General features: G+C 46.0%; 1 protein-coding gene across 1 annotated transcript in view; it reads left to right on the top strand.

Annotated features, from left to right (window-relative positions):
* The window catches only part of LOC137371342 (E3 ubiquitin-protein ligase SH3RF3-like), a 475,007-nt gene that overhangs the window by 447,962 nt on the left and 10,218 nt on the right, over positions 1 to 16,827 (top strand). The window lies entirely within an intron of this gene.

The following is a 16,827-nucleotide window of genomic DNA, read 5'->3' as shown; positions in this document are numbered from 1 at the left end:
GAAAAATTTTCTGTGCCTTGTCTTGGAAATTTTCCTAAAGCACTCAGTACTGACTTTTTGATGTCATTCATGTTATGTGATTTGTGATGAGAAATGCACATCATGAACTGGTTAAAATAAACAGAGGGGTTATTAGGGAGGTAACCCCACCTATTGTACCTCTGCTGCTAACATCTCAGCACATTGTACCTTTTACATTATCCATCATTGCCTTTGATTATGATAAGCAGTTATCTCAATGCTGCCATTACTTTCCAATTACACTCAAGTTACAAAGAGCGACACAGCCCAAATGCTGTCAGGAAGTTGTAAATTATGTAGGCTAGTGGAATGAGGTCAACAGTATATGAGAATCATGTGAAAAGAATTGCTTGGCAGTGGAAAATTGTGTTGACCCAGTGGTAATTGCATTGCATTGCCTCAGAAGATAACCAGACTTTTGTCCTCATTTACATAATTTGTGTAATTGTTCATATCTGGCTGGTGTCTCATTAGAATAAGAACACAGTGTTGTCAGATATCTGACAAGATGATAGAATACTTCCATTGCTGAGCCTTAAAATGGATTCCAAGCTCTATTTTCTGTTCACTAAGGGGCTAACAATTGGTTTCATCATTGACAGCGAGGCATAATCGATTCTCCGCTTTAGGGACTCTGACATATCATTTGCAAATGTAATTGCAAAGCAAAACAAGTCAATAACATAAGATGGATTATCTCAAATGAAATGGAACAGTAACATCTGGGAGGACTGTGGACTGACACATTAGTAATGATACCACTATATATATACACACATATATATATAAAAAACCTACAGTAATCTACAACTGCTGAGGTTTAGGAGATTGTTCTTTACTGACACTGCTTCATGTTAACGGTACCCCTATGATGTTCATTGCTGTCATTTTTACAGAATCTCTCCTGTAGGAATTTGCTCAGTATGAATAAGATAAAATAGCCAGGGCATTTTAATACCTGCAGGAAGAAATCACAGCTGTCATTCTGCTGTCCTTTCACATTATTGTTTTAAATAGGGCAGAAAGTAAATGTGTATAAAATATGTGACTTAGCCAAAGATTGATCATCACTATCTTTTTTTATCATAAATTATAAGGTGCAGAAACAGTGATTTTATACAATGTCTGTAAAAGGCCTTGTTTTGTGCCTTTGGGGTGAAATTCAACTTCAGAAGGGGCACAAAACAGGTAGTTGTGGCTTGTCTGCCCGTTATACAGCCCGCTCGAACTTCCTTTGTCATCCGGCAGTCTGGTGGTTCTATTGTTTTTCAGCAATTCCCAGAAGATCCCACTGTAGAGTTGAGAATTCTTCACTGACAATTCAGGCATTTTGTTTTAACTTTCAAACAAGCAGGCAGTTTTTAAAGACATTTAGGATGATGTGTTAATAGTGTAAATAGAGTACAAGTACATGAAATCAAAGAGCAGAGAGTTGTTAGTTCAATTTTCCCACTCCAGTAATCTCCCAATCTTGGCTGTGCTGTATAGGAAAGTACTGATTATAATGTCACCAGCTGCCGTCACATGTAGGGTTCCCAACCTTCCCAGAATGACCAGGAGTTTCCTGGCTACCTGGGAGAGGCATATTTTAAATTTCACATGGCTGTGCACCAATGTGAAAAATATACACTTGTGTGCAGTATCATTAATAATAAGGAACAGTTAGCCTGGCATTGGCAGTCAGAATGAGGTTAAATGCTTTAATTTTAAACAGAATCACTTCCTGCCTTTTCCATGGAGCTATTGCTGGTTACTGTTTAGTTCTGTCACCCGCAGAGAGCCACAATCCACTGGCAGGGTGGGGGGTGATAAACAGGAATCAGGGGACCTAGAATCGGTAGGGGGGGGAGTGGTGTCTGAACTCACCGGGGAAGGACCTGAATTCATGGGGCTGGGTGGCTTGACTGTGGAATAGGGGCTCGGGAGAGTGGGAGTCTGGGGAATAGGGAAGAGGGGCTCTAGAATAATGAAGACTGGGAGACAGGAATGGGGTATCAGGACAAAGAACAAAGAAAATTACAGCACAGGAACAGGCCCTTCGGCCCTCCAAGCCTACGCCGCTCCAAATCCTCTATCTAAACCTGTCGCCTATTTTCTAAGGAGAGAAAGAGACTGGGGAATAGGGGCTTGTGGGAGAGAGAGGGAGACTGGGGGCTCCTGGGCTTGGAGAGAGATTGGGGGAATGGAGGCTGGGGGTAAGAGACTGAGACTGGGGGCTTGTGGGGAGAAGTGGAGAAAATGGATTTGCCTTTTCTTTGCCCTCGGTTTCCCCTCTTCACCTGCTCGTGGGCTGCCCCCTGGTTTTTGGAACTTCTCATTCAACAGCTGCTGGTGCGAAACAACGACAACTTGCAAAATATATTTAACATAGTAAAACGTCCGAGGGTGCTTAACAGGAGCAGTATGAATAACAACATTATTGTCACTGAGCCACAGAAGGAGAAATCAGGAAAGATGAGCAAAGACTTGATCAAACAGGTAGGTTAGGTAAGGAGCATCTTAAGGAGGAGCGAGAGGTAGAGAGGCAGAAAGGTTTAGGGAGGGTATTCCAGAGCTTAGGGCCTAGGTAGCTGAAAGCTCGGCCACCAGAGGTTGACCAATTAAAAACAGGGATGTGCAAGAGGCCAGAATTATAGGATCATGATGATCCCAAAGGCTTGCAGGGCTGGAGGCTAAACAACTGGGGAAGGGCAAGGCATGGAGGGATTTGAAAACAAGGTTGAGGATTTTAAAATTGAGGTGTAGAACAGGGAGCCAGTGAAAGTCATAGAGTCATAGAGCACAGAAACAGGCCCTTCGGCCCACCGCGTCCATGCTGACCATAATGCCTATCTATACTAATCCCATCTGCCTGCATGAGTTCCATATCCCTCTATGCCTTGCTCATTCAAGTACCCATCCAGATGCCTCTTAAATTTCGCTACTGTTCCTGCCTCCACCACCTCCTCAGGCAGCTCATTCCAGATACCCACTATTCTTTGTGTGAAAAATTTACCCCTTTGATCCCCTTTAAACCGCCTCCCTCTCACCTTAAATCTATGCCCTCTAGTTTTAGTCACCCCTACCATGGGAAACAGACTCTGGCTATCTACCCTATCATGCCTCTCATAATTTTATATACCTCTATCATGTCCCCTCTCAGTCTTCTTCACTCCAGGGAAAACAGACCCAGCCTATCCAATCTCTCTTTATAATTCAAGCCCTCCAAACCAGGCAACATCCTTGTGAATCTTTTCTGCACCCTCTCTAGCTTAATCACATCTTTCCTGTAGTGCGGCGACCAGAACTGCACACAGTACTCCAAGTGCGGCCGAACCAACGTTATGTACAACTGTAACACGACGTCCCAACTCTTGTACTCAACGCCTCGGCCAATGAAGGCAAGCATGCCATGCGCCTTCTTCACCACCCTGTCTACCTATGTTGCCACTTTCAGGGAACTATGTACTTGCACCCCAAGGTCTCTCTGCTCAACAACACTCCCCAGGGCCCTGCCATTCACTGTATATGTCCTGCCCTGGTTTAACTTCCCGAAATGCATCACTTCGCACTTGTCTGCGTTAAATTCCATTTGCCAATCCCTTGCCCACTTTCCCAGTTGGTCTATATCCTGTTGTAACCTTAGACAACCTTCTTCACTTTCCACTATACCACCAATTTTGGTGTCATCTGCAAACTTAGTAATCATGCCCCCTACATTCTCATCCAAGTCATTAATATATATGACAAACAACAGAGGGCCCAGCACTGATCGCTGCGGCACACCACTCGTCACCGGCCTCCAATCTGAAAACAACCCTCCAGTACTGCCCTCTGCCTCCTATCACCAAGCCAATTTTTTATCCAGTTGGCTAGCTCACCCTGGATCCCATGTGTTCGAACCTTCCAGCCTACCATGCAGGACCTTGTTAAAGGCCATGTAGATAACGTCCACTGCCCTGCCCTCGTCAATCCTCTTGGTCACCTCCTCAAAAAACTCAATCAAATTCGTGAGACATGATTTCCCACGCACAAAGCCATGCTGACTATCCCTAATCAGACCTTGCCTTTCCAAATGCATATAAATCCTGTCTCTCAGAATCCCTTCCAATAACTTTCCCACCACTGATGTAAGGCTCACCGGCCTGTAGTTCCCTGGCTTATCCCTGCTGCCCTTCTTAAATAAAGGCACAACATTAGCTATCCTCCAGTCTTCCGGTACCTCACCCGTGGCGAACGATGATACAAAAATCTCTGCCAGGGCCCCAGCAATCTCCTCCCTTGCTTCCCATAGCATCCTAGGATACACCTGGTCAGGCCCTGGGGATTTAACCACTTTAATGCGCTTCAAAACCTCCAACATCTCCTCCTTTGTAATGTTGATATGCTCCAGGATATCGCTGTTCCCTCCCTTGAACTCACTAGCTTCCATGACCTTCTCCATGGTAAATACAGACGAGAGGTATTCATTTAAGACCTCGCCCATTTCCCGTGGCTCCACACATAGATTACCTCACTGATCCTTAAGGAGACCTACTCTCTCCCTAGTTACCCTTTTACTCTTAATATACTTATAGAATCTTTTAGGATTCTCCTTTATCTTATCTGCCAGAAAAATCTCACGGCCCTTTTTCGCCCTCCTAATTTCCTTCTTAAGTGTACTCCTACATCCCTTATACTCCTCAAGGGACTCGCTTGATCCCAGCTGCCTATACCTGATATATGCCTCCTTCTTTGTCCTGACCAGAGCCTCAAAATCCCTCGTCAACCAAGGGTCCCTAAACTTGCCAGCCTTGCCGTTCCATCTAACAGGAACATGCTGGCCCTGAAGTCTTCCTATCTCACTTTTAAAAGCCAGATGTCCCTTTACCTGTAAACAGCCTCTCCCAATCAACTTTTGAGAGTTCCTGTCTGATGCCGTCGAAATTAGCCTTCCCCCAATTTAGGACTTCAACTTGAGGACCAGTCCTATCCTTTTCCATAACTATCTTGAAGCTAATAGAGTTATGGTCACTGGTCCCAAAATACTCCCCCACTGACATATCAGCCACCTGCCCAGCCTCATTTCCTAAGAGGAGGTCGAATTGTAAACCGTGGCGCGGAGTCAACTCCCCCTTGTCCCCTTTATTCCCTGCACCCACTTGATCCTGGCCGTCACGTGGGACTGAAGTCCTCTTAATTCAGGCTCAGGCTGAGTGTTTGGGATATCAGGTTACAGGAGAGCCACCCTCCAGCTTAATCCACAGCTTAGTACAAAGAGGAGGAACTCAGTCCTTTCTTTAACTATCAATTTACTTTATTCACGTTGTTGTACAATGTAAGATTAAGGCTTATACACTTAGTTAGACAAAAGCATACAACTCCAACTGAGTTATACAGTTAATAACAAAACTAGCTAGAATTCATAAGCACACCCACTAGGTTCCTCTGACCTTTCCCTGACCGAGTCACAGAAAACAAAGGCTATTACCCGAAAAAGGGAGAGTTAACGCTGGCCAGGCGTTCCGTTCTCTCTTTCTCTTCTACGTCGTCGCCGCGTTGCTCACGCAGGGTCTTCTGCTTCCACGATGGTTGATCTCCGGAGTTTTCACTGGCTCTATGCCCAAAAAGCTCTCTTCCTATCCTCCCTCTTATCTCTCCAAATCTGAGCTGTCTCTTTCCAGTTGGTTTAAGCCTGCTCACCTCGTTAACATCTTCTCTTAATTGGCCCAGGCCCAAAGACCCCGGTATCACACCATGTCCAAATAAGGCCCTTTTCCTGTGATCAATCCTTTGTCTTGTCTCATAAAGTAATTAATTCAAACTGGTTTTTACCAGCACAGGTCAGTGTCCGAGCTCCAGCACAGGTCAAACAATCCCAGCAGTTTGTAACTGATTCTGTATTTCTTACAACCCCTGGCCAACAGAGTGTAGCCCCTTCTCCAGTAGGGCTATCCGCATACTGCTTCAGAAAACTATCCTGGACACACTTAACAAATTCTTCCTCATCTGATCCCTTAGCACTAAGGCAGTCCCAGTCAATATTAGGGAAGCTAAAATCACCTACTATTACAACCCTATAATTCCTACACCTATCTGTGATTTCCCTACATATATGCTCCTCCACTTCCCTCTGACTATTGGGGGGCCTATAGTATAATCCCATCAAAGTGATCACCCCTTTCTTATTTCTAAGTTCTACCCATATGGCCTCTCTGGACGTTCCCACGGGATATCCTCTCTAAGTACTGCCGTGATGTCCTCCCTAATCAGTAGTGCAACTCCCCCTCCTCTCTTACCTCCACCTCTGTCACGCCGGAAGCATCAGTACCCCGAAACATTGAGCTGCCCCGGAACCCTGGAACAGCGAGCATAAGGGTGATGGATGAATGAGATTTGGAGCAAGTTAAGATACGGGCAGCAAAATTGTGGATGAGCACAAATCTAGGTAGTATGGAAGATGGGAGGTTGGCCAGGAGAGCATTGAAATAGCCATGTCTAAAGATAACAAAGGCATGGATGAGGGTTTCAGCAGCAGATGAGCTGAGGCATGGCCAGAGTTGAGTGACGTTGTTGCGGAGGTGGATGTAGTAGGCAGACTTGATGATGGCGTGGATATGTTGTTGGAAACTCAACTTGGGGTCAAACACAACGCCAAGGTTGCAAGCAATCTTGTTTAGTTCAAGACGGTTACCAGAGATGGAAATGTTGGACAGGGAACAGAGTTTGTGGCGGGGACCAAAGATAATGGGGAAATTTTCACAGGCAAGGGAAGGTGGGTTTGGGTCCAAGTGGGGAATTAAATCCCTGAAAAGTGGCGTCTGGTTGGGATCTTGACATCATCCCACCCTCTTCAGGGTTGTACCTGGGGGCGGGTTTGAAGGCAAGCAGGGAACCCCACCCCCCCGGGCGGGTTTGAAGGCAAGCAGGGAACCCCACCCACACCCCCCCCCCCGCCCCGCCCCCCTTGGAGCTGTTGGGGATTATGCAAATGGGCAATTAAGTGTCTCTTTAACCCTGCATTCTGGCTCAAGCAGCCAGCAGACCTATTTCCTAAGCTGTCAGCAATTCGCCAGGGTCACCAAGGCTAGTGGATAGTGTGGAGTGTTTCTGTGAAACTGACAGGCTGAGAAGGCTTTTAACTATGAAACTGAAGAGCTCCAGCCATGGAGGCTGCTGCTCACAGCACTTCTTCTCAGAGAGTGCTTTCAGTGCTTGACAGGTGATTGCCAACATCTTTGAAGTCACTACATCTATCTTGCACTTCACTCACCTTCAGCTGTACTTCCCTGCTGCTCACCACAGCATGGGAACCACTTATGCAGCTTTACCTTGCACCTCTGATGAACAGTAAGAGAAGCAGCAGCAGCAACACCAGCACCAACTGCCTTTTCCTCAGCCAGATGCCCTCTACAGGGCAAAGGGGAAGGACACAGAGATCCAGCTCCAAGGAGGCAAGACCCCCAACACAGGGTCTACACATAGAGGATCAGCTCTCTCAACATGTGTGAGCACCACTGCCTCAGGAGGCTCAAGTTTCTATGGCAGGTCGTTGCTGACTTCTGCAGCCTCCTGGAACAAGTCCTCCTTCCCAGTGGGTTAGGTAGGCATGCATTGTCTATAGCCATCAAGGTGGCTGGCAGTGGAGCGCCACACTGCGCACCCCCCCCCCCCCCCCAATGCCCCTGGGTCTCTGCCTCTCTCTGAGGTTGTGTGCTCTCTTCTGCAAAGAGAGGAAACAGAGGGTTTTGAGTGTTAGTAATGGCTTGCGTGGATAAGAGGGAAGGACATCATTTGTGGAGGGTGACTGTGAGGCATGGGTACGAGAGGGAAATAGGATGTGTGAGTGGTGGCTTCTCAGATGTGGGATGTGAGGAAGGACCTGGGAGAGAGGAATGATTGGAGCTGCAAGGTATGTTCTGAGGAGTGATGTGCAAGAGAATGCTGAGAAAGACAGACTGTGGGGCTTGCAACCTGAAATTACTATATCAATTACTTTTCCCACCCTGCTGAGGTCCTGGATCCTCTTGGTGCTGTCTCCATGTTGGAATAACCACACTTCTGCTGCTGACTTCCTCGGTCACTTCCATCCACACCTTCTTGGTTGAAGAGGTTGAAACATCTTCTCACTGCAGCCCCTCAGAAGGAGTTCCAGGGAAGAGTGAGAGACCTGGGGAGCAGCACCCCCTGGTCTCCTCTCCAGTTCTGTGGTTGCTGCAGCCTCAAAGATCCATGTATAGTTGAGCCTTTCTGACTCCTACTGAGTTCTCTTTAATTTGAAATCCTTCTTTTGACAGTTCCGATGTGCGATCCCGTCTGCTCTCTCTGATTATTTGGGGAACATAGAACCAGGGTGCTGATGCTGTGGCACTGTTAAAGAGCCATGGCAAAGCCCGTTCCTTCACCTCTTGGGTTCCTGACCCACTGCAGGTTTCAGCAGGAACTAAGAGTTGAAAATTCCACCCAATGCCTTCAATTTTCCCAGTATTTAGATGGAGGAATTTCTGCTCATACAATATTGGATGTCAGACAAGCAGTGCGACAAATCAGAGGCAGTTGAGGGGTCCAAGGAGGTGGTGGTGAGATCGAACTGAGTATCGCCAGCATACATGTGGAACCAGATGTTGGGTTTTCGAGTGATAAATGGAGGGGTAGTATGCAGATGAGAAATAGAAGTGGGCCAAGAATAGATCTACAAATAAAGATTTGCAATTATGGAGGACTAAACCTTTATAAGATAAATCCAATAGGATTTGTAGAAGTCCTGTGATCAAATGTCATGCTATCCAATATCACATGATACAAGGTCACATGGTCAGCTGTTATGTGGTCAGACCATCATTTGATCAAACCTCCAGGGATGCCTCCAGTCAGAGTTGGCAAGCCTTGTTACATGCCTCCTTATGACCTGTTGACAGGCCAAAATTCTGGAGGCTGCAAAACAAGTTGGCTCTTTACACTCTCAACTCATTGTAGGATTGGTTAAGAAATGCATACTCTACAAAATCTTTAACCTGTGCCCATAACATTTGGACTAACTGCACAGCCCTTGGCCCTACCCTTTTTCCAATATAATTATTAAATTTTATGTAATTATTTAAATTTAATTTAAATATTAAAATGTAAAAGGCAGATTCAATCACAGCTTTCAAAAGGGAATTGGATAAGCACCTGAAGGGAAAGAATTTGCAGGACTACAGGGTAAGGGCCGGGGAGTGGGACTAGTTAAATTGCTTTTGCAGCGAGCCAGCACGGGCACGATGGGCCGAAAGGTCTCTTTCTTTGCTGTAACCATTCTATGATTCTATAATGAATAACATTCAAGGGAAAAAAGCTTCCCTCATTTAAATTAATCTATAAATATTTTCACAACAGCCTCAGACATCAACATTAAAAGGAGCAAAAGAAGTGTTGTAGAAATAGGTTTTTTAAATGTTCAGGTTTTCAGTAGCACAGGTTCATTAACCAGACCCATACCTTACAACAAAACACTATAGGGATGCAACAGAGAGCTAGCAGAGAAAAGAAATACCACAGTGACAGAAGGGGGCAAGAGAAGACCATTAATTTATATTATTAAAGTGTTATGTGTTTTCCATGGTACACACATGTGCAGAGTGAGAGTGCAGTTAGATAACCTACTCAGAAACCTCTGTTTATTGTTACTGGTGGCCCAGGATTATGAAGTGTTCCTTTATGTTCTTTCTTTCCAGGGGAAATAGAAGGCTTCTGTTTGGCTCTGTGTCCCGATCTGCGTTCCCCATTCCCCTTCCTTTCCATCCTGCCCCCTTCCCCAAGCAACCTTGACAACACAAAGCTAAATTTTACAAGAGTGCTGAGTCTGACTTCTCTAAATTTTATTAATTCTTTAAGCCCCCGCCCCTCTTCTCTAATCAGGTGTGGGAAATGCAATTATTGTTGAAACATGGGGTTGGGGGGGACGTGGGGGAAGTTAGAAAGCCTTTATGGACCATCGAAATTAAAGCAAAACAAGATTTTCTCCTAGAATTGTTTTCTTAAATATCCCAAACAGTAGATAAGGGAATTAAACCAAATAGGATAAATTAAAACATTCAGGAACACCAGCTACCTGCCCAAGCCTCATTTTAATGCAGTCAGCAAATTGGACACCCTGAGCATACATCCCACAGCAGTTTGTTGGCTTTGGACCATCTCAATTTCAGGCAGATCACCAGTAAATTCCAGGGGCTGAGCCCAAGATGGCAGTACCCTTTAGTACTTTGTGGAGCCAAGTGGAGCATATCTGCTTCTCCTAGCTCCACAAAAGTATAAATTGGAAAAAGTTTTGAGGCAGCAATTGGAGCAACCAATAGCGATTCATTTAAGGTCGCTGGTCACCAGGACTAATAGGCAGAGTCTGCGTAGTGCACGGTCTGCCCATGTGTCCCTTAAAATTACAGTCAGGGTCCTAACGGTGTCATAGGACACCGATTTGCATCATAAAGAGACATGCCCATCTTTCCCACAACTCCATGTTTGAATCACTCCCATGGCTTTCCAATCCACCGAAACCACCTCTATTTGATTTGTGCCAATACACTCGGGAGCTGTGCTTTTGAGAAGACTGCCACATTTGTGATTTTGTCCCACTAGGATATACCCATAATGTGCAGCAGACAGCAAAGATATAAATTATTGAGCTTCTTTTCCTGGTAGCTGGAAGTTGCTCATGTTTCACAGCCATACAGCCAGGTTCTGAGTACACAGGCCTTATAACCAGTTTGGACTAGATGGTGAAAGAGGGAAATGGTGTCACATCCTGTGGACTGGTGTGCACTGCCATGATGATCAGTTGCTGCAGCAGCTTGGCATCAGCGTCAAAAACAACAACTCACAGCATCACTTGGCAGCCTCATGTGCAGCATTTGTGGCAGAACCTGCCTCTCAAGGAATGGCCTTCATAGCGATCAGCAAAGGTGCACCGAGAAGACACCCCACATAAATGGATTGTTTGCTGCATGTCCATCATCTTTCATAGATGGAAGGATGTCAACCAATGGCTTTCCATCCAGCCACAGCATTGAAACAACCCTTATCAAAGTCACAAATGACATCCTGTGTGACTGACTATGATAAACTATCCCTCCTCATCCTTCTTGACCTCTCTGCAGCCTTTGACATGGTTGACCACGCCACTCCTGCATCATCCATTTGGGTGGAACTGCCCTCACTTGGCTCCATTCTTTACTATCCAGTTGTAGACCGAGAATCACTTCTCTTCCCTCTCCTGCACCACTAACTCTGGAGACTGACGCAGACAAAGCTAAAGGGCAGGCATAAAGGTTTTGAACGCAGAGCTGGACTCTAAACCAAACTATTCTTCATCACCTGTAACCTATTTGTGTTTGTGTGTGTGTGTGATTCTCCCGTGTGTGTGTGTATGTGATTCTCCTTGTGTGTGTGTGAGTGTGAAAGTTGGAGTGTATTTTGTTCTATGACTAAGATGGGGTTTTGATTTTAAGTACAATAAACTAACTTCTTTCTTGTTTAAACTCAAGAAGATCTGTCCGATTGGCTCTTTTATGATCATAGCACATAAAGGGTTAAATGCTCACTGAATTGGTAAGCACGTCCACTGTTTAAAAAGGAATAAACTCTGTTGCGGTCAAACAAGGAGAGGGACAGGACCCCTCCTCACCTGATCGTAACACGCTCGTAACACGTTCCATCTTCAACTTTTCTCGAATGTGCACGCTGCATTTTCGCGGCAGGTCGATTGTGTTGCACCTTCTTTAAGGTTTAGGATTGCCTCCCCGTGGAAATTCCCAACCGTGTCAAACCGGTCCGGGTACAACCTCTTGTACCAATCCAATGGGTGTGCACCTGTTTTGACTGCTGTGGTCCTCTGACTGGGTCAGCTCATGGATGATGACCATGTTAAGTTCATTGCACGTCTGCAACCCTGCCACTGTTGGGCCTGACCCATCCACTATGTAGAATATCTGAATAGACCATGTTGGCCTTTTGTACTTGCATTCCAGGTCTAGGGAACCTAGACACTTTATTATCGAGCCATTGTATGCCATAAGCTTCACGCCTGTGGTTTGGATCACAGACTTCCGTGCCTTGTGGTACATGCCATTGAGAATGCAAGAAGGTAGAGCGTTGGCACTTGCACCTGTGTCGATCTTCACCCTCAGTCAATGCAGTTCAGCCTTATTGGGGCAGACGATCTGGAATGTTGCAAAAGCTTCCATTTTGTTAACGAATGGACCTGTGATCATGTAAAATAGCAGTTCACCTGTAGGTTCTTCACCTCGATCCACCTCATCCATTTTGGTCAGACATTCCCCCATTTCATGGATGGGTCTATGCTTTAGGCAATGCATGGAAGTGTCTCACCTCCCTTCACCTCTGGGTGGCATTGTTCTGCGGCTTGAATAGTGCAAGCCTTGGCTTCTCCCCGCGTTCTTACTGCTGGACTTTCTGCAAAGTTTGGCCCAGTGCCCTCTAAGCCCGCATGCCTTGCACATGTCTGCATATGCCGGGCATCTACGTGGTTGGTGGGAGAGCCCACAGTTACTGCACACCTTGTTTTGTCTGGTGCCTTGGATATTGTACTGACAGGCATTTCGGACCCTCAGGCTTGCAAAAACTGTCTCCCTACGATAATTGTCTCATATCTGCATCCGTCCTGTAGGATACTCTCCACACTGTGTCCCTTCGACTTTTCCAGGAGGTCTTTCTGGAACGCCACAATAGGAGTGGAGGCGATAACCAACTCTGTAATTCATTCCGAGAGTTCAGTATCAGAGAAGTTGCATTCTTTTGCTTTCTCTCTTAATCAGTTAACAAAGTTGTCCAAGATCTCATTGGCTTTCTGTCTATACTGCTTGAGTTCCAGACGGTGCACTCTGAAATTGACTTTAATCCTAAACTGATTTTCAAGCTCGTAGCTTTGATGGATCCTTCTGGTCAGCATTCAGATAAACCAGAAGTATTGATCCAGTGCAGAGCTTCGTTTCCGATGGCAATCCTAAATTTTATTGCCTGCTTCACTGCTTCCACAACCTCATGGTTTAGGAAACATAGTTGAATCCTCTGCTGAAACAGGTAGGGCTTCTGATTTGAGTTATTGTCTTCAGCTGATCAATGCTGTTGACTCACTACAACTGCTATAAAGTTGTATTATCTCTTTCTAGACTAATACAAATTAAGCTGAAGGGCATGCGTAAAGGTTTTGAACACAGAACTTTAATGGAGACTTGTTGTTGCTTCAGCTTACACATGATAACTGAGGGTGGGATTTAGTGGAGCCAGTGGGGCTCCCGGCGCCTGGCCGAAAAGGCGGTGGAACCCCCCGCTTCAGCCATTTGGAGATCCCCGGCTCTATCTAACAGCGCCAGGCCAATTAACAGCCCAGCACCGGGATCCCTGTTCCTTTAAAGACGGGGATCCCACCTCCAAGAGCTGACAGGCAATCAGAGGGCCAGCAGCTCAGTAGTATCGGTAGCGCCACCAGGAGTGGTATCTGCTGCTGGTACTGCAGGAGGCCTTGGAACTAGACCCAGCGCTGGAGAACTGGACTTAAGGTAAGTAAGGCGGGGTCGCTGGAGCAAGTCTGACGGGCCCCAGAAATGGGGGGAGGGGGATTCAGCGAGGTGGATGTTTTTCTGCCGGGGGCCCTCTGATTGCCCACAGAGTGGAGTACCCCACCAAGCCCACAGGGAGGTAGACATGTTTTACTGGGTGACCTTCCCACGTGGCAGAGACCCTTAAGTGGCTGATAATTGGCCTCTTAAGGGCCTCAATTGGCCTCTGGGTCAAAAGGTCGTCTTTGGCCTATCCCGCCTCCAACTAAATTCTGGTGCGACGGAAAGGCAACGGGCCCTCCGCACCCCCCCCCCCCCCCCACCCCCCACCTCCTATCGCAATTCTGTGGGGCTCCCCCACCTCTGGGGTCCCATTAAATTCAGCCCTTATTGTGCAAGAGAACTGAATCATGTGGTATTGCATCACCTCCTATGATGACATATGTATTAGCATAAATATATAAATATGCTTATACTTAGCATACTGACAAATACAGTATCGCAACAAGACCCCTTCTGTTCCTCATCTACATATTACCCCTCAGCAACATCAGCCAAAAATATCACCAGATTTCCTATGTACATTGACACCACTCAGCTCTACCTCACTACCACCTCTCTCGACCCCTCCACTATCTCTAAATTGTCAGAATGTAGGCAAATCTCTGAGAAGTGCAAGAACAATAGGGCAGTAATAGTAGGAGATTTTAACTATCCCGGTATTAATTGGGATAGTTTTAGTTTGAAAGGAATGGAGGGAGCAGAATTCTTGAGGTGCATTCAGGAGAACATTTTTGCCCAGTATGTAGCAAGTCCAACAAGAGAGGGAGATAGCAAGGAGGATAGCTGTAGTTTGCAGGAAGATATGGTCTGGTCAGATGGGCAGAAAAGTGGCAAATGGAATTCAACCTGGAGAAGTGTGAGGTGATGCATATAGGGAGGTCAAACAAGGCAAGGAATACATGACTAACGGGAAAATACTGAGAAGTATAGAGGAAGTGAGGGACCTTGGAGTGAATGTCCACAGATCCCTGAAGGTAGCAGGACAGATCAATAATTTGGTTAAGAAGGCATATGGAATCCTTTCCTTTATTAGCCAAGGTATAGAATATAAGAGCAGGGAGGTTATGCTGGAACTGTATGACTCATTGGTCAGGCGACAACTTGAGTACTGTGTGCAGTTCTGGTCACCTCAGTACAGAAAGGATGTAATTGTACTAGAGAAGATACAGAGGAGATTTATGAGGATGTTGCCAGGACTGGAAAAATGCAGCTATGGGGAAAGATTGGATCGGCTGGGGTTGTTCTCCTTGGAACAGAGAAGGCTGAGGGGAGATCTGATTGAAATGTACAAAATTTTGAGGGGCCTGGATAGAGTGGAGGTGAAGGGTCTATTGACCTTAGCAGAAAGATCAGTGATGAGGGGACATAGATTTAAAGTGATTGGTAGAAAAATTAGAGGGGCGATGAGGAAAAACCTTTTCACCCAGAGGGTGGTGATGGTCTGGAACTCACTGCCTGAAAGAGTAGTTGAGGCAGAAACCCTCAACTCATTCAAAAGGAGTTTGGATATGCACCTCAAGTGCCGTAATCTGCAGGGCTACGGACGAAATGCTGGAAGATAGGATTAGAATAGGTGGATCGTTTTTCAGCTGGCACAGACACGATGGGCCAAGTGGCCTCTTTCTGTGCCTTAAACTTTCTATGATTCTATGACTGCTTCTCCAGCATCCACTATTGGATGAGCAGAAATTTCCTCCAGCTAAATATTGGGAAGCCCAAAGCAATTATCTTTGGTGCCCACGACAAGCTCCGTTGTCTATCCACCATCCCTCTCCCTGTCTGAGGCTGAACCAGACCATTCACAACCTTGGCATCCTATTTGACCCTGAGGTGAGCTTCCGATGCCATATTCTCCACCTCCATAACATCGCCCGTTTTGTCAGCCTTTCAAGGATTGGAGACACAACCCACCCAAAATAAGCCCATCGGTGTAAGATTGAACAAGGCCCAGTACCAGAAGTTCCATATGTCCCTGACCTACTGACTAATAAGCAAATCAATTGATATAAGTGGGAAACACCGAGATCGTGGACTGCAACCCGAAAGAGAAAAAGGTGACTTTTTTGGTTTGACCCCCTCATAAAGGGACAGTAATGGCTGATTTCTCAATAGCTCCCATGGCTCAGCCCATCACACTTCCACTACAATATATAGCCTCCTTTGGTGAGCGGGTACCCTACACGTATATTACACTGAATGCCAACAAATGGTGAGATGATAAACCAAGGCTTCAATAGAAAGAACATTCTGGCAGTGTGTATAATAGGCAGTCGATCCTGTACCACCCATTATGTGCCCCTGTCGAAGATGAGTGTCACCCCCATAAAATGTAATACATGTCTGGTGGTGGCACTTTAAAAAAATTGGCAAGTCATCCTGCAGCTGTACAGAACTTTAGTTAGGCCACACTTAGAATATTGCGTGCAATTCTGGTCGCCACACTACCAGAAGGACTTGGAGGCTTTGGAGAGGGTACAGAAGAGGTTCACTAGGATGTTGCCTGGTCTGGAGGGCATTAGCTATGAGGAGAGGTTGGATAAACTCGGATTGTTTTCACTGGAACGACGGAGGTGGAGGGGCAACATGATAGAGGTTTACAAAGTTATGAGCGGCATGGACAGAGTGGATAGTCAGAAGCTTTTTCCCAGGGTGGAAGAGTCAGTTACTAGGGGACATAGGTTTAAGGTGCGAGGGGCAAAGTTTAGAGGGGATGTGCGAGGCAAGTTTTTTACACAGAGGGTGGTGAGTGCGTGGAACTTGCTGCCGGGGGAGGTGGTGGAAGCAGGTACGATAGCGAAGTTTAAGAGGCATCTTGACAAATACATGAATAGGATGGGAATAGAGGGATACGGTCCCCGGAAGTGTAGAAGGTTTTAGTTTAGGCAGGCATCAAGATCGGCGCAGGCTTGGAGGGCCGAATGGCCTGTTCCTGTGTTGTACTGTTCTTTGTTCTTTAAGTGGCATTAATAGGAATATGAGAAAAGCAAGAAAGGGCAGAATCTGGCAGAATTAAAACTAGGTTGGAGAATTTTAGATATCTTTACTGTGCAAGGGTCATAGTCTTAGGGAGCAAGGTATAGGCACATACAAGGGCAGACAGAGGGAAGGGATTTTTGAGGCTGAGTTAATAGTATTAGTCTTGGTAAGTGAACAATCACAGGTCAGCAAGGTAGTCAGGAAAACATTAGACCTTGAGAATGAGAAAGTTTAGAGACACATAGGGTTTTGCGTC

Source organism: Heterodontus francisci, chromosome 6 (assembly GCF_036365525.1).
Source record: "Heterodontus francisci isolate sHetFra1 chromosome 6, sHetFra1.hap1, whole genome shotgun sequence".
Classification (NCBI taxonomy): Eukaryota; Metazoa; Chordata; class Chondrichthyes; order Heterodontiformes; family Heterodontidae; genus Heterodontus; species Heterodontus francisci.
The sequence above is the reverse complement of the archived record's forward strand: the minus strand, read 5'-3'. Positions and strand labels throughout refer to the sequence as shown.